Source organism: Pelobates fuscus, chromosome 6 (genome assembly GCF_036172605.1).
Source record: "Pelobates fuscus isolate aPelFus1 chromosome 6, aPelFus1.pri, whole genome shotgun sequence".
In the NCBI taxonomy this organism is placed as follows: Eukaryota; Metazoa; Chordata; class Amphibia; order Anura; family Pelobatidae; genus Pelobates; species Pelobates fuscus.
In genome coordinates, this window is record NC_086322.1 from 256,052,493 (window position 1) to 256,075,158 (window position 22,666).

A 22,666-nucleotide genomic window follows, 5' to 3' on the forward strand; every position below is an offset into this window, starting at 1 on the left:
ACGTATAGGTGATGGTAATAATAATATGCGTGGTATGTTTGGGGGAAGATAACTAAGTAGGAAGTATGCCCCAGGCAACATATACATAGTGATTACTAATTATTGTAACCTAACGGCAGATTTGGGGGCAGAATAAACTAAGTAAGTGGAAGTGAATCTGTTCACATAAGCTGAAACATAGAATAGTATAGAATAATGGTGTAAACATGAATATCACCGCTAGAGGGCAGAGTGGTCTAATGTAGGGAATGGTGATTGGTACGGAACAATTTAGCCGAACGGTCGGCTTCTGATCACTATGTGAAGCGCTGAACGAAGAGGTAAGTATGAATGAAAGGTATGAATGAGTGTGTTCGTTTTAACGAACGTCGTGTGCCAGGCGAATACGGTGTGTAGGAGTCCCATTCGGAAAAAACTCACGGTTCGTGACCCCGGAAGCGGAACCCGGGAAGCAGAGTGGAGGTAGGAGTTTGTGCGGCAAGGAGTCAGGGCAAGCCTGGGGCACCTAAAGCCAGGCACGGTCAGCGGGAGGAGAAACCCCAACGTGGGTAAGGTATGGAGGACTGCCGCGGTGGGGATCTGTGAACTGGAGCAGGGAGAACTTGGCCTGCAGCAAGACCACGTGGGAGCGATGTCCTGGTGAGTTGACCCGGAAGTCCAAGGTTCTGGATGAACCCAGCGTTAACAGTCAGTCCAGTGAGAGAAGTGGCCCATGGTTTTATAGCCGGGTAACCCCTCCGACAATTACAGGCTACGCCTTTCTATATATTGTTGATTGGATTTGTTGTATTAGTCCAGTAGACAAGATGCCAAAATACCAGAGTATTGCAGTAGGCAATGATACCTTTTTTTATTGGACTAACATAATATTTCAAAGACAAGCTTTCAAGGGTTTTCCTCTCTTCCTCAGGTCTGAAGCTCAGGATCAGTACTGCTTCAGACCTGAGGAAGAGAGGAAATATTACTATTATTAAGTATTAAATATTAGGTATTATAATATATATATATATATATATATATATATATTAATACTAAAAAGTAAATGGACTGGACAGCTGGGAAGAAGTCAACGATCATAGTTTGACTATTTGATTACAGAACTGTGTAGAAGGTTCACATTTGTAAAAGATGTAATCGCCAATGAAATTTTCTCCCCTAGAGGCACATAAAACAATGCTGGACCAGCATCCTCTACTCCACTTTTCCGATCACAAAACTTTATTAAATCTCCCACAATGTTTATGTTTCAATGCTGCAATGTGTGATCTAGTTGAACTAGATTGCAATGTAATTTCTTAAATCTTTTAAATACATTTAAAAAAAAAGCCCACAAACTAAGCATCACAAAAAAAAAAACAGTTAACACAAGTTAAATGTGACTTGAAAAGTATTTAATGGTGTAATTTTCAGAGAAGTGACTGTTCCCCTTAAAAATTCTACACTATACGTTATTTAAACTGAAAATAGTTTCTTTAAATAGTGGTCTATAGTTTAGTGTGATGTAGTTTCTTCGTATCTGCGTCTAGTGCCTACCAAAGCTACGCTAGACTTAATTGTTTTAAAGCTTTGTGCTTTTTCTTTTTGAAGAATAACTTATGTCCTTATTCTACTATAATACTCATGTAATCTTCTGATGGCACAAACACTGGTCACATCCATCTTCTATGATGTAATTATTAGCAGGTGGAACTAGAGTAGCCCATTTAAGTACTGTCTGTGTTTGAACAAATCCATGAGGTTCCAGACAAGGTCATAGAGGTAATGACCCCTCCAACCTCTTGTTCCAAAGGACAGATGGCAAAAGGCACAATACAAAGGAACCTGAGACCTACTGCCACTTAACCTAATTAGTGCCTCAAGTCAGGTGTGAGCTAACAGGGCAGGGGAGGGCATGCCACCTGGAGATGGGAAAAGTGCCATTATTCACAGGACACATCGGGTTGTCATTCTGGATGCTATGAGTAGTTTAGGCTCATAGGTCATGCAAAGTGACGTTCCTCTGTAATAAATATACAAAAAAAAAAAAAAACAGGCAAGAGATATCAGGTGACAATGGAGTACAAACAGATGACAATATGAGCTTCATCCGACCATGACTAAAGAAACTTACAATGCACGGTCCAATCAAAACCGCATTTACTATGGTCTCACGTTATCTGGAAATTTTTGCAGTGACGCACGGACCACGTAACCCTCACACGAATACCACAGTAACCCTTTCACTGCCACGGAATAAAACAATCTCTGCATTGCTCACCACCAACATAAAGAAGCATGCAATAACAACCTCCAAGGAAAATTAGTTAAATGAGGAACAACTAAAAGTGCAGGGTGCAACAAATATACTTATTATGCAAATGTAATGTTCTATGGATTTCTGGGGGAGAGGCAATGGTCAATGGCATTGAATGCTTTTTTTTCGTGCTCTTTTATGACGCTCTGTTCTAAGAGTTACTAAAGTCTGGTTAATAATACATATCCATATCCCCCATCCATAGAAGACAGGAAGATTCTAAAGTGGGCATTGGATGGAAGGGTTACTGAGCTGAATATCCACAATTGTGCATGTATGCCATGTGACTTAAAGGGACACTGTAGGCACCTAGTACACTTCAGCTCATTGAAGTGGTTTGGGTGCAATGTCCAATGTCCCTTAATCCCTACAGTGGTAGTTATTACAGTTTTTGAGAAACTGCAATAATTACCTCTGAGGATTAACTCCTCCTCTAATGGTTGTCTACCAGACAGCCACTAGAGGGACTTCCGGAATCCAAACAGACCTTTGGTCCGCTATCTGACGCTGGACGTCCTCAAGCTCTGCATGACTACCTCCTATGGGGAGATATTAATGCAAGCACATTAGATCTCCCCTGCCGGCAGTGGGTGAGCGTAGGTGGAGCCTGACCCAGCACCGAGGGACATCGGTGCTGGATTCAGGTAAGTGACTGAAGGGGTTTTAACCCCTCCAGCTGCGCCAGAGGGGGGGACCTGTAGGATTCTACAGTGCCAGGAAAACAGCTTTGTTTTCCTGGCACTATAGACTCCCTTTAATCCACAATTGTATTATAAAGTTCATTAAGATCAGTAGCCTAACTTCCGAACCAAAATAAAACCTAGAAAGCGTGATGTGTATTTCACCGTAATTTAAGGGGTTCTCACTAAGTGCACCTATGTCTTTAGCATTTGCATTGTATCTTATTGTAGATTTTATTTGCTGGTCCCGGAGGAAGTTTTCGCTAGAGAATGAAAACGCGTAGGACTGATTTCAGCATTTGTTATTTTTTAAACTTTATACATGCTATTAAAGCAGTTTTGTAACTTTGGACAAATCTTCAGATATTTAAACAACTGCGGTTCCTGAGCCAGGTTTCCAGAGCACAAGTTTCCAGAGCACAAGTTTCCACATCAATAGCCAGGAGGGAGCTACACCCCTTCCCACCTCTGAAGAAGCATTTCAAGGCTATATTGTCACATGGAATTTGTGAGTGCGACCAAAAGTGTCTTATTTATATGTTTTGAAAATATCCGCTGCATCCCAATTTTTTGCACTATTTAGTAAAATATGAGAATTGTCATAAAAAGTCTTATTTTCACTGGATTTTGTCCATTTACATAAAATCGAATGTTAAGTAAATAACTCCATGAATGTAACCACTCATAGCTTTCTTCCCACTGACATCTACAAATAAAAGACTATAAAATGCTGCCTCTTTCTAGGTGTTAAAGGGACACTATAGGAACCCAGACCATTTCAGGGAAATTGCAATGTTTACATTGCAGCACTAAATCTGCCTCCAGTGGCTGTCTCCCACATTGATCGCAACAGACCTTTGGTCCGGTATCTGATGCTGGACGTCCTCACAAATAAAGGTTTTTTTTTTTTTTTAGCCCTTTAACGCAGAGGAAATGGAAGTGTTATCGTCAGGATTACAGCTTTGTACAGCGGTAGGATCCATTTAAATAATTTCACACTTGTCAACTTTAAAGGAGCACTATAGTGCCAGAAAAACAAACTAGTTTTCCTGGCACTATAGGGTTATTAGGTGTGTGTCCCACGCTGGGCTGAAGAGGTTAAAACCTTCAGCCACTTACCTTAATCCAGCGCCAGGCTCCCTCGGCGCTGGTGACTGCTCTTCCCCCTGCCGATGTCACCTCCGAATGCGCAGCCAGAGCCCTGTGCACACATTCAAACCACCCATAGGAAAGCGTTACTCAATGCTTTCCTATGGACGTCCAGCATGTCCTCAATGGATTGTCATTGTCAGGCAGACAGCCACTAGAGGCTGGATTAACCCTCAATGTATATTTACAGATGCAGAGATAAAACTAGGGGGAACTGGCACCCAGACCACTTGATTGAGCTGAAGTGATCTGGATGCCTACAGTGGTCCTTTAAATATAGTTTATTTACCTCCCTCCTATGGTGCATGTCTCTTTTTTTTCATTCCAAACATTTTTCCTTGGCTGCCATCAATACTAAATCCAGCTTTTTAAGCTTCTTACCACCCACTTTGTGGTATGCCATTTAGCAACAAATTTTAAAAGCCACTATCTATTCACAACTAGCCAGATGCTTAGAGAATAGGTGTAATAGTTTATTAAATGCACTTAGTAGATCTGCATCCACATGCAGGCTAGTAATAAAGCAGTCAAAAACTACATCAACCCTCACTGTAACTGGCAGGAATAAAATTTAAAGGATAGTCCAGACCAAAAAAAACTTTAGTGGAGCTATTCTTGGTGAAGAGACCTGGCTATCACTGCTCATTTCACTTTATTTAGGAGTCAATACACTTTGGGTTTTTACAGCCCTAGAAACAATGCCCTTGTTTGTGACCATTGTAAGATGGAATGTTTATTTCAAAAGATGTCCTGGAGCCAGTTTAGCTTTGATCACTCTCGAAGCTCTAGCTGGTATGTAGCTAAACATAAGGTAAGCACTCAGGACTTTTGTTCAGACTAGGAATAACGTCCTCGAGCCATCTGTAGAACTATAGCAAGCTGAAAAAAAATAAGCCAAAAAACCCAATGTACAACTGGTGGACTAACTTTGGAAACTAATTCTGTAGCCACTTACTGGATTGTCTTGTACTCTGCCATTTCCTCAGAGCAGCTGTTTTCAGCTACATGTTAAAATGATGGGGAGGCATTGAATGGTCTTTGTGCTTATCAGTATCCCTTTAAGTGATTTAGTACGTAGATGCTGTCCCTTATATTTTAAATATCCGATATCTTAAAAACTTTAAAGAAAGTTGATTTTGGCAAATACACCTCAAGAGCAGCAGTTTTACAACTCAAGGTACGCATATCCCAAGGGGTACAATTCAGTGCTCCTAGGGGGCATGCAAAAAAGTGGGTAATTGTGTCGGTGCACTTTTGGCCACCAGATACAAATGTGCCTTCAGGGGTCCGCTCACACACTGCAGCGGATTAATAGAGTGACTGGACCGCTGCATTACCTGCATCCAGAGCTTGGAGTAAGTAAAATCTTGTAACCACTTCCTCCCAGCTCTCACACAGTGCATGCCGCAAGGAAGAGGGGGCTTGTGAGGCATAGTGAACCAGGAGAGCAGCAGGACGCCAACTCCCACCAGACCCAGTCAGCCAAAATTTGTGTATCTATTCCAGTGTACGTGTATCTCAGGGCTCAAATCCTGGGTGCCAGGTCACTATGGCGACTAGGAACTGTGTCCTGTACCTGGAATATTTCAGCCAGGAGCAGCGTGGGAGAGCAGAGGTGTATATGCATACAAGTCTATGTATGTGAGTGCGCGTCAGTGTATGTATCCTTAAGTGTGTTAGTGCCTATATCTGCGTCAGTGTTTGTATCGGGGCAGGGAAGCAGTTAGAGCCTGGGGCAGAAAAATAATGGGAGATTGAACAGAGAAAAAATGTATAAATTTGAAATAAATGCAACTGTATTAATTACATCATTTTGCTAATGTGAAGGGTACAATTTATGGAAATGGGCTGCCGAGGGGTATTTAAGTGAAAAGAGTTTGGAGACCACTGCTCTAGAGGCTTTCAATTGGACAATTCTTATACCCTTACAGGGACACTAGTTATCACAACTTTAGCTTAAAAGATACACTATGGGGTTTGGAACACAACCATGTATTCCTGACCCTAGTGCTAAACACCCACCATTAAAGGGACACTCCAGGCACCCAGACCACTTCTGCTCATTGGAGTGATCTGGGTGCCAACTCCCACTACTCCTAACCCTGCAAGTGTAATTATTGCAGTTTTTTTTATAAACTGCAATAATTACCTTGCAGGGTTAACTCCACCTCTAGTGGCTGTCTATTAGACAGCCACTAGAGGGAACTTCCTGCTTCATAGCACAGGAAACCTGTGCTAGAGAGTTGCTGGACGTCTTCACACTGTGTGAGGACCTCCAGCGTCGCTGAAATCCCCAACGGAAAGCATTGAAATTCGTTTTCATTGCTTTCCTATGGGGAGATGTAATGCGCATGCGCATTAGGTCTCCTCAGCCGGTATCAGTCTCGCCCACCGGAACAGGGAGGAGCGTTGGAGGAGGAGACAGCAGCGAGGGACATCGCCACTGCCTCAGGTAAGTGACTGAAGGGATTGGTGGGAGGGAGGGACCCTCCATTGCCAGGAAAACTGAGTTTTCCTGGCACTGGAGTTTCCCTTTAAGTTGGCTTGCCCCCACCCCACCCTTAAAAGCAATTCAAACCTCTACCCTGTGTTGCCATCAGAACTGCAGATTTTGAGCCAATCCAATATGTGCAGGGCAAAACACTGTTTTGGCCAATCAGCACCTCCTCAGAGATGCATCTGAGGAAAATTCAGCATTCCCATGTAGAGTGTGGAGACACTGAATGGCAGTGCTGCATACTGTGCAGCACTGAGCCAGAAAGCTGCTCCAGTAGCCATCTGATGAGTGGCCGCTCTGAGGTGTCCCTAGGGACAATGTAAGTCACATGCAGGGAGATGTGACTAGGGCTGCATAAACAATAAACAAGTGATTCAATGCCTAAGTGGCAGGGAATGGAGCAAAAACTGCATCTATACACCAAAATTGTATTTTTAAGCTAAAGTTGTTTTGGCAACTAGTGACCCTTGCAATTTTCCAAACCTTTCACATTTAGCAACATAGTGACAGAAGTGTTGGCTGCATTCTTGAAGAACTGGAGTCAATGCTTTGCTTTTAGAAGCACTGATCAGTGCTGCTGCAATTGCACCATGTGTCCTCAAAAGTCATAATTCATATTGCTAGAAAAGGAGTGGCTGCTGTGAGTAGTCTGTCCCAGTAAAGAGAGAGTAGGTTTACAGGCAATTCTAATTCAAGATTTAAAAAAAAAAAAAACAGTAATCTAAACATAAAATGAACATACGTCTAGTCACTGAAATCCGATATAGTTTTGAAAGTTTCATATAGCTCAAAGACCCAACATGATTTGATATGGATTTCTTATGTGCCAGTAAACAGATCATCTCAAAATCAAGAGATGGCATTCTGCCTTATCCAGCTATATCAGCCCACTGCCTGGTTTAGTGAACAGCAATCTCCTTTCCTGGTGATCAATGTCCTTCAAACCTGTCACGTGCTCTTTTAGATCCTGTATCTCATGTCAAGCTGGCAGCTTGCTCTGCACAGATACTAGCCCCTGGCACAGTGGCTGAGGGAGTATTTGACAAGCTGTGCACAATTTAAATACCAGCACTCGTGCCACTTACTACACACTAGAGGCTATTTTTACCACCCAAAGCTTCTTGATATGAATTTCTTGAGAATATGAGACAGATAAGACTGGTGGATAAAAAGTAAGTTTTTTTCTAAAAATAAAGTTTATTTTTGTAATATTTAAAAAAAGATTTATTTGAAATTAGCTTGGAATTCAGTGTTTCCATGGCACACTTCGTGCAGAGAAGTTAAAGGACCTGCAAAAAAAAAAAAAATATGATAAATACAAAAACAAAAGCCCCAAAAAAATCCAAAAACACAGGAGAAATTAAACAATGTCCGTTTACAAAGTTTGCCCCCAGCTTAGCCTTGTGTAAAACAGCATATCTTTTCTTGGAGTTATTGAAAAATCTTGGCACAGGGGTGAAGGGAGACACGTTATAAGTGAGATTTTATTGAATGGTCTAAGTTTCAGAGAAGGGAATAGTTCACCTTTAAATGAACACTAAGCTCCATAGCTGTTACAGTCTGCAAGTTGTCAAACCATTCTAAAAATAATTTAACTACATTGGGAGGGTGCCACAGGCACTATACTACAGTGGGCTGCATTGGAATGTTCCTTAAAGTTAGTTTGGTACCAAAATAATATCGAATATGGTGGGGAGAAGATATAAAGCCTCAGTAAAACAAGATGTCCCTCATAGTTGAGTTTTCAGACAGGGATAACAAGACATCATTGGCTTTTTGGGGGGGAAGGGGGTTAGAGTATTTACCAACAGGTTACACTTACCTGGTTATTGTTGTTGCAAGTAGCTCATCTGCCTCCCATAAATAGAAGATCATAGACCTTTTTAACAAAAAAAAAAATTAAGAATTAAGATACAGACTGCAACATTTTTGGAAGACAACATCCCAGTTTTAGACATGCAACTCTCAGAGCAGGAAACATCGTCAGTTATCGCATCAGACGGCACTTCCTATTTCCTGACTCTCATCATGTGAGTGCATGACATTTGCAGCATGCTAAAATCAAAACCAAACTGCACTCATGTTTACAATCGTCCAAAACAGATCAGAAACATAGGTAATCCTCTATCAGTTTAAAGGAAACCATAGCATTTGGAATACAGATATCGTTGAGTTGAAGTGGTCTGGGTGCTTATGGTGTCCTTTTAAATTCAACATGGCTTACAACTGAACACCAGTAAATATATCACAGCATGAAATAGAGACTAGTAGCATCAAGGAAATGCAGGCCACAAAGTTTAAAGCCGTTGTCACTTGACCCGGGCAAAAAAAAAAAAATATAGAAAGCCCTTAACCTGGATAGAGTCTTTGAAATGCAAATACAAGCAAATCACAAACAAGTAAAATCCACACTATATCCTTTATATTACAAGTTTACGTGCTACCTAGCCAAGCACCCTATAAGCTTCACTAGCTAGATCTCAGCTCAACGGCAGGGCCCTTTTGTATTTGTCTGTGCGTGTTGTACCTTCTCCCTCAATTGTACAGCGCTGCCGAATATACTGGCATTTTATAAAGTCCAGTAATAAAAAATAGCAGTGGGAGTTTTTGGCAGATGAAGCCACCAAGACAAAACCAACATGTAAGCACTGAGGTGGGAGAAAATTAAACCCACAAAAACCCTCACTGTATGCTGCACTTGTTTAAGCCAGATTGGAAAACTGATGTTTTGTCTCCCTCTAGTGGACACTTTAATATAAGCTTACTACAAGAGTGTTACAATTCACACAGGACAATAGTTAGAAATTATGTTAACTGTAGTCTATAATTCTCACTTGGCATTTTGCGCACCATGCCTTAGTCAAATTTTAAAGTGTGGAATGCCACTTTTACAGACCTCAATATACCATACCACAGTCTTAACTCATTTGCTGACAATTCCAGTTTTTGTTCAGGTTAATCTCACCATGCAACATAGTACCATACTCCGAAACAGCCTTTAACAGGGACAGCCAAGGGTAGATCCTAAGCTCATACAGAACTACAACTTCCATGATGCTTTGCTGTAGAAGGGTAAGTGGTCAACAAAAGCACCTGTGCTCTCATTAAAAAGCAAAGTTTAATGAATCAATGCCCAATAGACACTGCATGCATATGGTAAGCACCTCTAGTGCTTTCTTCCAAACAAACCAACATAAACAAGTGACAGGAAGATGGTACTCAATACAGTGTCACCAAGTGGTAGGCTCAGGACTGACCAAGTAAATATATACACAGAGCAAAGCTTTGCACTGCAGACTATAGTGCGCCCAACATATGCTTGCAAAGAAAGATATTGTTTAAATATAGTGCCAGCGTTAGTCATTTCTCCAATACCGACATCACTGGTGTAACAGCCTGCATAATTAACTGAATAAAAAAAAGTCACCTTTTATCCATCAGATGGCTCCTTGATGTAAAATGCATATTCAGTATTTAAGGAAGCTAGAAAAGACAAATGTTATATTAAATAAAAGATACAGTATAAGCACTTTAATATTAGAGATTTAAGTTCTTGATGCACTTAAAAAAGTTTATCGGAATTTCTACACTAACAATTTGTTTTATTGTTATTTATTGGTATTAGAGGATACCACTTTAGACAGCTTATTAAACAGAACATCCCATGCATGTTTTTAATAAACATGCAAGCGCCACAATCACTGATTTGGGGAGCACTCAGACAAACCCTTCTCACCACCTGCAGTCTGCCGGTAATTCCAGCTATTTTCAGGTTAAATCATCACTGTGCATATTCTGTAAACTGAGGATGAAGATTGGAACGTCAGTAGCTAGACTGGAGGAGTATCACCCACTTCAACAGGGTTATTTACTAAAGCCAGAATTAGTGGGAATTTACATTTAAGGTCAAAATGAGCATAACTGAAAAATCCCTCAAGACAGCTTTGACTACATTAGCCTTAAATTGAGATCAACTTTGAATGCCCAACAATAACTACATAAAAAGTGTAAACTTCAATACAGAGAAACTTACCATATTCTTATACAGCCATTGAAGAAACAGAATGTGACGGCAGATAAGAACCATTTGGCCCATCTAGTCTGCCCAAAAAGACCTATATGGAAAGGAGAAAAAATAAAAAAAATAAATTAAGATATAGTCTGCAACACGTTTGAAAGACAACATCCCCGTTTTAGACATGCAACTGTCAGAGCAGGAAACAGTTAAAAAAAAAAAAAAAAAAAAAAGTCCAAAATAAAGACCGCTAAATGTAAATTACTTGCAATGCACTCAGACAAACCCTTCTCACCACCTACAGTCTGCCGGTAATTCCAGCTATTTTCAGGTTTAATCATCACTGTGCCTTTACTGTGCCCTCCAACCAGCTAATAAAGTGTTAAAACCCCTTCAACTCACTATACCTACTCCAATGGGGAGACAATGCACATGCGCAGCAGGCAGTCCAAGGAAAGCACTGAATCAATAAATTCCTATGGAGAGATTTCACGACCACTGGATGTTCTCACGTTTGACGTCCAGCAAAATCCCAGAATCTCAAAAACTGCAGTGTTTCACTAAGCAGGACTATTAGCGACAAGTAAACTGCACCTAGACTATTTAAATGCGTGGAAGTGGTCTGGGTGCCTATAGTGTCCCTTGAAAAATACGCCAAGACACCTTTGCTACTAGTCTGGCTACATGAACCTTAAACTGAAATTAAGTTTGAATTCCCAACAGTAACCATATACAAAATATAAACTCCAATACAGACAGACTTACCATATTCTTATACAGCCACAGAAAGCCTATTTAGGGGAAAAAAGGAAAAATTGTTGTAAAAAAATAAAATGAAAATTAAAGTGTCCAACATAAAGGAAATCCAATGTCAATAACTTGCAGAGCACTCAGACAAACCGTTCTCACCACCTGCAGTCTGCCGGTAATTCCAGCTATTTTCAGGTTAAATCATCACTGTGCATATTCTGTAAACTGACAGGGGATGAAGCTTACAAACATAAGGCCAGGGACTAATAAAAGTTGGGACTAAATGGGTAGAATGGTTCTTATCTGCTGTCATTCTAAGCATCTAGTAGCTAGACAGGATGAGTAAGGGCACCAACTTTAACAGAGTATTTCACTAAAGTAAGAATTACTGGGAATTTTAGATGAATTCACAATTAAGGCCAAGAGTGCCTAACCGCAAAAAATCCTCCAAGACAGCTCTGCTTCTTTAGCCTTACATTGAAATTAACTTTAAACTCCAGACAATTATGACCACATACAAAGTATAAACAGCTCCAATACAGAGATAAACTTACCATATTCTTATACATCCACTGAAAACCTATATATTAAAAAAAATAAAGAAATAAGTATTAAGAAAAGTGTCTGATCTAAAGACAGCTAAATGTCAATGACATGCAGTGCACTCAGACAAACCCTTCTCACCACCTGCAGTCTGCCGGTAATTCCAGCTATTTTCAGGTTAAATCATCACTGCACACTGTAGTCTCCCAACCCACCAAAGAGTTGACTGATATTTGAATCTTACAAATAAAAAATTACTTTTAAGAGTCAGTCTACATAACATCCCTAGTACAGTAGAGACATAAGGCAGATTAGGTGGGTTAGTGTTCAAGGGAATAGCCTGGATTTTGTCAAGGTGCTCGAAAACCATTAGACAAAAACCAAGGATTTCACCCAGAACCTCACTGCCCCAGCAGGAAGTTTGACATAGTGCTTGGGGTCACTAATTTAACCAATATTTTATCCAGCACATCCATACTCATCTGCTATAACTTCACTTTATCCAACGGAATTGCAATAGCTAATGCAGAAACACTTAGCTAGCATTACACAAGTGCCTTATGAGGTAGACCCATACAAACACATTTAACTTTTTTTGTTTGAAGTCCTATCCTACTAGCCAGGCTTTAGAAGTTACTCCCCATTGCAAGTCAGAATCCTCATGTGGAGTGAAATTTGTACTGGCCAAGGCCAAGTTTTCATTTGCGAATGGCTAGTGGAAATTGTGAGTGCAGTTTTCAAAATAAAATTTATGTCATATGCAGTCAGCACTAAGCAACATAACCACTGCTTGTTGTCGTGCATTATACCAGAGCTTTATGTCAAACCATTATTGCTAGAAAACCCCAAAACTGCACTTGGGAGATATCCCTTTCTCAGATGCACTGATGGTAGAATTAAAGGGGCAGTCCAAGAACCACAGCAGCATGATGCAGAAGCAATTATTGCAGTAGTGGTGCAATTTCACAGTAACTTGGGATCCCTCTGATCCAGCTTTCTCTACTTGTTACTTCTGCACTAGTAACCAACCCCTCTGTGCTTGGAATTCACTGGCTGAAAATGAAATTACCAATATAAAGGAGATTTTCTGCTTTAGATATATCTAAAGCAGAGGCCGGTCTGGAGATCTGTGGGATTCTGTAAAATTGACAATTTTACTAGAGAGAATCTTATGTCACCAGGGAAATAGAACCATAACCACATAATACTGTGGGGGATATGGTGCCTAAACTGACCCTTTAATGTAGTACAAGCAATACAAATATTTGGAGTAGGAAATGGTTTCATCCTTCAGTCAGGAATTAAAAGGGGAAGGCTTGAAGCAGCAATAATGTTTGCAATTCATTGCCATCACAAGCCATGTTCAGGGAAAAATAAAAATACTATATTGGGTATGGACACGTACCTCATGTGGTAGTTATATCAGACATTTCAGTCAACTCCAGTTTCAATCTGCAGAGTCCTGTAGAAAATAAAAAGCAAAATGAATTCACATTCAACAAAATCCAATCAGTAAATGCTCCTACCTCCATTCCAAAGCCTCAGATTTTACAGAGTCTTTCATTATTAGTTCAGACAGGGATAACAAAATCATCATAGGCTTTTTAGCTCATATTTGACTAATGCATTAACAATAAGGTACCTTTCATGTTAAAGGGGGAAAATATAAAATTTTCAATTTGAAAACCCCCTCTTCCTCCACCTCTTGTGAGACTAGGATAGATTACCTTTGGAAGCATTGGAGAAACCCAGCACATCAGCCAATAATGGCATTAATTCAGCCCTGGTCTATGAGAAACATTAGCAGTAGAGGATGTACCTGTAGCAGTGGTAAGTCTGCCTGACAGGCAAACTGCAATATTTCTATCGGGCACATATTGGCCAAAACATAGCAGGAAAAATAACCACTACAGCCCACTGGAGTTGCTATGGTGACAGCAGGGCATTGGTACCCTGCTTCCAGATGATCCTTTAAAGAGTTTGGTCAGCCTTATAGAGCCGAGCATGGTTGCCATCACGGGGTGAGTGAATAATCCAAATGTCAGCCAATAAGCATGGCCCGATATCAGACCTGGTTAGCTCTGTGAAGACCTCTACCAAGCAAAGAGGAGCCAGGTGTGTTATCACCATTTAAAGGAACACTATAGTCACCTAAATTAGGTTAGCTAAATAAAAGCAGTTTTAGTGTATAGATCATTCCCCTGCAATTTCACTGCTCAATTCACTTAGCCATTTAGGAGTTAAAATCACTTTGTTTCTGTTTATGCAGCCCTAGCCACACCTCCCCTGGCTATGGTTGACAGAGCCTGCATGAAAAAAAAAAAACTGGTTTCACTTTCAAACAGATGTAATTTACCTTAAATAATTGTATCTCAATCTCCAAATTGAACTTGAATCACATACAGGAGGCTCTTGCAGGGTCTAGCAAGCTATTAACATAGCAGTGGATAAGAAGATCTTAATTAAACAGAACTTGCAATAAAGAAAGCCTAAATAGGGCTCTCTTTACAGGAAGTGTTTATGGAAGGCTGTGCAGGTCACATGCAGGGAGGTGTGACTAGGGTTCATAAACAAAGGGATTTAACTCCTAAATGGCAGAGGATTGAGCAGTGAGGCTGCAGGGGCATGTTCTATACACCAAAACTGCTTCATTAAGCTAAAGTTGTTCAGGTGACTATAGTGTCCCTTTAAGCATGGCTTGACAAGTTACTTTGGAAGGGTACAAGGGAACAACCTGGACCATAACTACAACAGCAGGCTGTAGTGACAATGAAGCATGTTCTTTTAATAATAAAAAAAATTATATATAATATATTGCTCTATGTTCCCTCAAATACAAAACATAAGGATACACAGACATACAAACAATTGTTGTTTAACTAGTCAACTAAACTAGTCTTTAAAGTTTAATTCTTACCGGTAATATTTCCTGGATGCAAGCATGCATGGGTCTGGGATCACAGGGGTCCACATACTGTCTGAAAGAAGAAACATTAAGCTGTGTAAAACAGATTAGAATAAAAGCATTGCACACAATAATAGATGTAATTTAAGGGGACAGTTTAGGGGCACTCCTATCTTCAGGGGTTAAAGTGATCTCAGAGTGGTTTACCCACAAAGATGCCTCCAGCACCAATCTGTAGGTCGCCGCAGTAGCATCCAGCTCCTGAATGAGTTTCAGGAAGCACTAAGCAGTCACTGATGCACTCAGCCAATCAGTGACTCCACATTTGTAAAACCGACTTGGAAAATGTGCGTTTCTTTTCAAGCCAGTTTCATGACTTGAGTCACTGGTTGGAGGAGTGTATCAGCTGACCACTCTCAGCCAATCAGCAACACTGCAGCAATCAGGACTTCCAGACACCCATTCAGAAGCCAGATGCTGCATCTTTGGGATTAAACTATTCAAAAAGTGTAACCTCTGATTAAGAGTCCACCCAGAGTCCTCCCGGCAGCATATCTTGATTTAGAAGAACCTTTCCTCTCAGAATATGGATATATAGACTTTATTTATAGTTAAAGAATACACTTCCCCAGTTTTTGTTTTGTTAACGCTCCAGGCCTACTCAATCCAGCAGACTAGTAATCCCCTGATATTACAATTTCCCGGGACAGCCCAAGCCTCATGGAGTGTTTTTTTTTTTTTTTAACTTTACCATAAAAACTGTTGGGCTAAACAGAATACAGAGTATTGTATGGAGGGGTGGTAGGGACATGTGGCATATATATATTAAAGGTTTTAAGATTATATATTCAATACCACACATACCGAAATCAGTCGATTGTAGCCCTTTCAATACATCACTAATTCAAAACATTGTCAGCCAGCTTTTTTTTTTTTAAATATTTAATTAAATAGTTTCAAAATGTAATGGAGTACAAGCTTAACGTATTTGTTAAGATTAAATTCAGTTACCCAATATAAAGAAAAAAGTTGACTAAGGTCATGTAAATTCAAGCACGTTGTAGGCCAGAGATTTTTTTAGATATTGCTTAAAAACACCAATAGTGAAAACCAAATAAAGAGCCCGGACTAGAACAGTGGGGTGTGATCTACATTATATAATACATCCCCAACCATCAAAATGCAGGAAAGGTTTATACTGAAAAGAATCCCCACTGTTAATAAATAGAACCTGTGGAATGTTCACTCCATTCTATCTAAACATACAGATACATTATAAATACAATGCTCTGACACTTCACTGAAGTCCCTGCTAGAACATGGAACCATCAGAGAGACAGAATAACCGTCTTTGAAGACGGATGCCAATGGAGCACATTCAGTCACTCACCTCTCTGCAACTGCCATGACAGCACGGAAAGAGCGTCTAGCACTGCGACTACAGTATATAACGTTGTCAAATCTCGCGATGCTCGAAAAGCATGCCGGGAAACGTAGTCCCCAGAGGAGGAGACCTATAGGCATGCGATTAAACATAGCATTGTGATTGGACATAGCATTGTGATTGGCTGTAAATGTAAATCATGGTCGGTCTGCTGGATGGAAGTTCGTAAAAAAAAAAAATGTGGAAGGCATTACTTTAAAAACTATTCTCTCAATGAGCGATGCCATTCATAAGTAAGCTTGAAAAATAGATATGATCCTTTATAATTGTAGATTTCGGACAACCCATAAAAACCTTTAAAAGCATATTCATGAAGACATATCAATTAAACTGTTAAAACGATTACTCCAACCACCATGACCACTTGTGCTTTTTGAAGTGGTCATGTGGTAGGAGCCTGAAACACTCCAGAGCCTGCAAAAATATGCAATCAATGGCTTTTTTCCATCACGTCCACTTCGGGTTCCATCACGTCCACTTCGCTCTTCAGTGGATTAAAGGGACACTAAATAAACACCAAAACAACTTTAGCTTAATGAAGCCATTTTGATGTATAGATCATGTCTCTGAAGTTTCACTGCTAAATTCTCTGCCATTTATTTAGGAGTTTAATCATTTTGTTTCTGTCCATGCAGCCCCAGCCACATCTCCCCTGGCTGAGACTGACACAGCCTGCATAAAAAAAAAAAAAAAAATGGTTTCATTTTCAATTAGATGTTAACTTACTTTAAAAGTTATCTTCTGCTCTGTAAATTTAACTTTAATCACATACAGGAGGCTACTGCAGGATCTAGCAAGCTATTAACAGAGCAGAAGATAAGACATTTTCAATTAAACAGAATTTGCAATAAAGGAAGTGTAAAAATTAGTTCACTCTTTACAGGAAGTGTTTAGGAAGGCTGTGTAAGTCACATGCAGGGAGGTGTGACTAGGGCTGCATAAACAAAGCGATTTAACTCCTCAATGGCAGAGAATTGAGCAGTGAGAGTGTAGGGGCATGATCTATACGCCAAAACTGCTTCATTGAATTAAAGTTGTTTGGGGTGAATGTAGTGTCTCTTTAAGGTAAGTAAACTTTACTTTAAAACGCTCTCTGAATCTTTTTCTGGGGAGGGGGCGAGGTATGTATTTATTAAATCGGCACTGTCCCACTGAACTTACCTTTTTACCAATCGCTTCCTCTTCTGTTCCTCTCTCAGAATCTGTTCTTCTTTTCTTTATTTCTGATTTAGTTTTCTTTAAAACATAACATAAAGTAGGGACTACTTTGTACTATCTATTTTTCCAATGCTTGACTTTTTTTAACACAAGGAAGAGCTTAAAGGCACACTCCACTGTCTAAATACAAAATGAATACAAATCACTGCTTACTTGATATACCCCAAATTACAACATGCATGCATTTAATTATGCAGTTTTTTCATTGGGGTATATCTAAAAAACCTCTTGCAAAACATTTTACTTCTCTGTAGCCTTGGCAAGCCCTCCCCTACTAACCCCACCCAGACTTTCTGTGACTGTCCAATCACAGAATTCCCAATGCAGCTCAATGAGAAGTCTTTGCAAGGCAGGTGCTCTGGGCAGTTGCAGCTTATGAGTTTAGCTGACTGAGCTAACCAAACTAGCAAGTAACATGGCCTGTTGTCTGTTTGAATGCCAAGTGGGTGTAACCAGGTTAATTTGTAAAAGTGTCAATTTCTATTGAAATCTGCACTCTTTGCAAAATGAAAAAAGAGGACACAATCTTCACACATAAAGCTTTTAGCAATCTAAATTGTTTTAGGGGTCTGGAGTTCCCCTTTAAGTAAAGTGCACTTCCTGTGTTAAAGAAAGTTTCCTACATCCCTCCTCCGTGTTCTCGCTTTGCTTCCATTCGCCAACATGTAGACTAGGGTGCTGACGAATTGACAGAATTTCGTCCAAACTAAAAGTCGACAGTGTGTCCATTCATGTTCGGATGAAATTGGCTCATTATTTTCGGTTCAGAATTTCATTCAGAAGAATGAAATTCAAAAATGGGCCTCATCTTGCAGCCATATGGTAGATAGCTCCCTAATTCCCATCGTATTAGGGAGCTAGCTACCAAAAATGCTTGAAGACTAGAACTGGTCTTTCAGCTAACTTTACTAAAACTAAATAAAAAACCTAGAATTAGTGAATAAGGGAGGTTAAATTCTCCCTCCTGCCCAAACTCTCTATTCCAGTGGTTCCCAAACTGGCCATGGGGTGCCGCAACGGGCACACAGGGGCGCTGAAAAATATTTTCCCGCTGCTCTGATGATAGCATCGGGAACCGTGCCTCCCTCTCCCCTGCCGGCAGGGTAGGGAGAGAGGACCCGGGGGAGCTTTAACCTGCACCACGGCAACGCTCCGAATCTCGCAAGAGTGAACTCTAGCAGCTCCTAAGGCTGCTGGAGTTCACTCTCACCACTTGGATCACCAAGGCTTCTCCACCGGGCCACCAGGGATTGCCTTGTACTGTCCCCCCTCCCAGGCAAAGTTAAGCAAGAAGGGGGCATATAAAAATAATATCTTTTTTTTTGTTTTAATTAAAAAAAAAAGGATATATTTATCTGCCCTCCTACCCCCACAAGCCCACAATAACTCCCCCTATACACACAATTACCCACCATACACATACACACTGCCCCTCCATACACACACATTACCCCCCATACTCACACACTGACCCCCCATACACACACACTGTACCCCTCACCAGGGCGGGTGCTTGGATTTTTAGGTTCCGCCCCCCCCCCCCCCCCAAAAAAAAAATCACCTATGTGCCTCTTAACCAGCCCCTCTCCCCTCCCCGTCCCTTCCCTGTCCCTTAGTGTTCTTCTCCCCTCCCCCCTCTTTTCCCTGTCTCTTGGTGTTTCTCTCCCATTCCCTCCCTGTCCCTTGGTGCACCCCACACCCCTTTAGTGGTCACACTCCCCTTCCTGGTGTGCCTCCTACCTCTACTGTTGCATTGCCGAGCGGAGCAGATCCCTAAAGGAGCTTCAGTTTTCTGTACCCGGCCGGACTGACAGGGAGTGCTCTCTCTGTGAGCACCTCCTGTCAGTCTGGCCAGGTACAGGAAACAGAAGCTCCTGTACCGCGCTCCGCTCCGCTACACTCTGTACATACTGACAGTCACACACTCAATGACAAACACACAGACGTCACTGACAGACACAGACTCATTGATCTGACACACACTCATTCATTGACACCGACAGACCCACACTGATTGACACTCATTGACAGACACACTGATAGTCACACACAGACTCAATGACAAACATACTCTCACTGATTTGACAGACACACTCATCATACACTGACAGAAACACTCATACACTCACATGCACAAACACTCATACAATCACTCACAGACACACACACAGACGCACTCATTCACACACACTGTCACTCACAGACACACACGCTGTCACTCACAGACGCACACGCTGTCACTCACAGATGCACACGCTGTCACTCACAGACACAGACGCTGTCACTCACAGACACAGACGCTGTCACTCACAGACACAGACGCTGTCACTCACAGACACACGCTGTCACTCACAGACACACACGCTGTCACTCACAGACACACACACTGTCACTCACAGACATACACACTGTCACTCACAGACACATGTTGTCACTCACAGACACACACACTGTCACTCACAGACATAGACACTCACACACAGACACATCACATACATTCACACAGAGACTCAATGACAAACATACTCTCACTGATTTGACAGACACACTCATCATACACTGACAGAAACACTCATACACTCACATGAACAAACACTCATACAATCACTCACAGACACACACACAGACGCACTCACTCACACACACTGTCACTCACAGACACACGCTGTCACTCACAGACACACACGCTGTCACTCACAGACGCACACGCTGTCACTCACAGACACAGACGCTGTCACTCACAGACACACTCTGTCACTCACAGACACACGCTGTCTCTCACAGACACACACGCTGTCACTCACAGACACACACACTGTCGCTCACAGACACATGCTGTCGCTCACAGACACACACACTGTCACTCACAGACACACACACTGTCACTCACAGACACATGCTGTCACTCACAGACACACATACTGTCACTCACAGACATAGACACTCACACACAGACACATCACATACATTCACTAAGTATTTTAGAAATACACATTTTCCACCCAGCCTCCCTACCTGGAGAGCTGGTGTGGATGATGAATCATTCACTGGGGGCTGGGGTCCAGTGGGGCGGCTGGGCGTCGTGTGGCAGTGCTGTGATCAGGCGCGGCGAGGGAGCTCTAATCTCCAAGCTCTGCTTCCTTGCGGGCTGTCTGCTGATGCCGCGGGAGCCGGATAATGACGTCATATTCAAAATGGGGGCCGGCAGGAGGGAGAGCTTCCTCCTGCCGGTCACTGAAATATTGCGCCCCCAGAGCTCGTGCGCCGTAAGGCGGCCGCCTGTGCCGCCTTATGGACGCGCCAGCCCTGCCCCTCACACAGTAACCCCCCCACACACTGTACCCCTCACATAACCTGCCCCCCACACACTGTACTCCTCACACACACTGTACCACAAACACATACACTGTACCCCTCACGCACAAATTGCCCCACATACACACACACACTGCATCCTTCACACACACACTACATCCTTCACAAACACAATGCACCCCCATACACTCACTGCACCCCACACATGCGCACACACACTGCACCCTTCACACACGCACACTGCACCCCTTGCACACACACATCACCACTCACACACATATAGCACCCCTTACACACTACTGCCCCTACCAGTGGCGTACACACAACCCATGGGGCTCCGGTGCGAAAACTGATCCGTGGCCCCCCCCCGCGCGCGCGCTTACTCTGCGCGGGCTGGATCCGCAACACATGGCGGCGGGCACCTGGTCGCAGGGCTGCGACCTCTGCGACCACGGTATGTACGCCAGTGCATGCATAAACACATACACTTAAAGGACCACTACAGACACCCAGATCACATCAGCTCAATGAAGTGGTCTGGGTGCCAGGTCTCTCTAGTTTTAACCCTGCAGCTGAAAACAGCAGTTTCAGAGAAACTGCTATGTTTCACTGAGGGTTAATCCAGCCTCTAGAGGCTGCCTCATTGACAGCCGCTAGAGGATTTTCTGCGATTCTCACTGTGAAAATCACAGTGAGAAGACGCTGAACGTCCATAGGAAATGCTTTCCTATGGGCGGTTTGAATGCGCGCGTGGCTCTTGCCACGAATGCGCATTCGGAGCTGAGTGGCGGATCGGGGCGGAGAGATCCCCAGCGCCAAGGGAGCCCAGCGCTGGAGAAAGGTAAGTGCTTAAGACACACACGCACACATTAACTGACAGACACACACTCAGTGACAAACATACATACACACTCACTAACAGACGCACACAGACACACACTCTAACACGCACACTCTAACACACACACACTCTAACACACACACACACAGTAACACACACACACTAACACACACGCACTCACTAACACACACACACACTCACATACACTAACACACTCATACACTCACACTAAGATACACTCACACTAAAACACACTCACTAACATACACTCACACTAACACACACTCACACTAACACACTCTCACACTAAGATACACTCACACTAAGATATACTCACACTAACATACACTCACACTAACATACACTCACACTAACATACACTCACTAACATACACTCACACACACACACATGTTTATTTTTTTGTTGTTTTTTTTATTTAATCCCCCCAGCCTCCTTACCTGTGGGAGAGCTGAGGGGATTCCCTGGGGTCCAGTGGTGTCACCCGGCTGGCTTGTCCTGCTGGCGCGCGAGGGAGCACTTTCCCCTGGGTGCTCCCTCTTCAGCTCCCTCGCGCGCCGCGTACTGATGCCGGAGCCAGAAGATGACGTCATCTTCCGGCTCCGGTTTCAGTGCGGTGCGCGAGGGAGCTGAAGAGGGAGCACCCAGGGGAAAGTGCTCCCTCACGCGCCCGCCAGCCTGGTGATAGCAGGGCCAGCCTCGGGGGGCCCTGAGGTGGCCGGCTCTTGGGCCCCCCCAGGAGAAGAGGCTGGCCCTGTGGGTACATACCTGGGTCGCAGGACGGCCGGGCCCCCTGGTGGGCCGGGCCCGGTCGCAGCCGCGACCCCTGCGACCCCGGTATGTACGCCACTGGCCCCTACCCCTATTACAGCCCATATGCCAGCAGATGCCAGGTAAGTTGTCAAACTTCACCAGCCGGATGCCCCTGACGAAGTCTAAGGACGAAACGCGTAGGGCGGCAGGAATACTTTACATAACGGACTTTTAATTTTGTATT

General features: G+C 42.5%; 1 long non-coding RNA gene and 6 other non-coding genes across 9 annotated transcripts; all 7 read right to left on the reverse strand.

Moving 5' to 3' along the window:
- Nucleotides 1-7,856: 7,856 nt before the first annotated feature.
- LOC134565762 (uncharacterized) lies at nucleotides 7,857-14,922 on the reverse strand. Of its 3 annotated transcripts, XR_010083968.1 has the most exons (7): nucleotides 14,845-14,922; nucleotides 13,333-13,389; nucleotides 11,400-11,425; nucleotides 10,653-10,734; nucleotides 10,047-10,102; nucleotides 8,442-8,498; nucleotides 7,857-7,908 (listed from the first exon to the last, which is right to left on the reverse strand). It is a non-coding gene; the product is annotated as an uncharacterized LOC134565762 (long non-coding RNA). The 3 variants fall into 3 exon arrangements; XR_010083967.1 differs by lacking the exon at nucleotides 10,653-10,734; XR_010083969.1 differs by lacking the exons at nucleotides 7,857-7,908; nucleotides 8,442-8,498; nucleotides 10,047-10,102; nucleotides 10,653-10,734; nucleotides 11,400-11,425 and adding an exon at nucleotides 11,712-11,964.
- LOC134566247 (small nucleolar RNA SNORD49) lies at nucleotides 8,583-8,653 on the reverse strand. The gene has a single exon (XR_010084000.1). It is a non-coding gene; the product is annotated as a small nucleolar RNA SNORD49 (small nucleolar RNA).
- On the reverse strand, nucleotides 10,335-10,406 carry LOC134566227 (small nucleolar RNA SNORD65). The gene has a single exon (XR_010083986.1). It is a non-coding gene; the product is annotated as a small nucleolar RNA SNORD65 (small nucleolar RNA).
- On the reverse strand, nucleotides 10,909-10,980 carry LOC134566229 (small nucleolar RNA SNORD65). The gene has a single exon (XR_010083988.1). It is a non-coding gene; the product is annotated as a small nucleolar RNA SNORD65 (small nucleolar RNA).
- Nucleotides 11,523-11,594, reverse strand: LOC134566226 (small nucleolar RNA SNORD65). The gene has a single exon (XR_010083985.1). It is a non-coding gene; the product is annotated as a small nucleolar RNA SNORD65 (small nucleolar RNA).
- LOC134566228 (small nucleolar RNA SNORD65) lies at nucleotides 12,048-12,119 on the reverse strand. Its single transcript, XR_010083987.1, has one exon. It is a non-coding gene; the product is annotated as a small nucleolar RNA SNORD65 (small nucleolar RNA).
- Nucleotides 13,462-13,532, reverse strand: LOC134566246 (small nucleolar RNA R38). The gene has a single exon (XR_010083999.1). It is a non-coding gene; the product is annotated as a small nucleolar RNA R38 (small nucleolar RNA).
- Nucleotides 14,923-22,666: the final 7,744 nt, after the last annotated feature.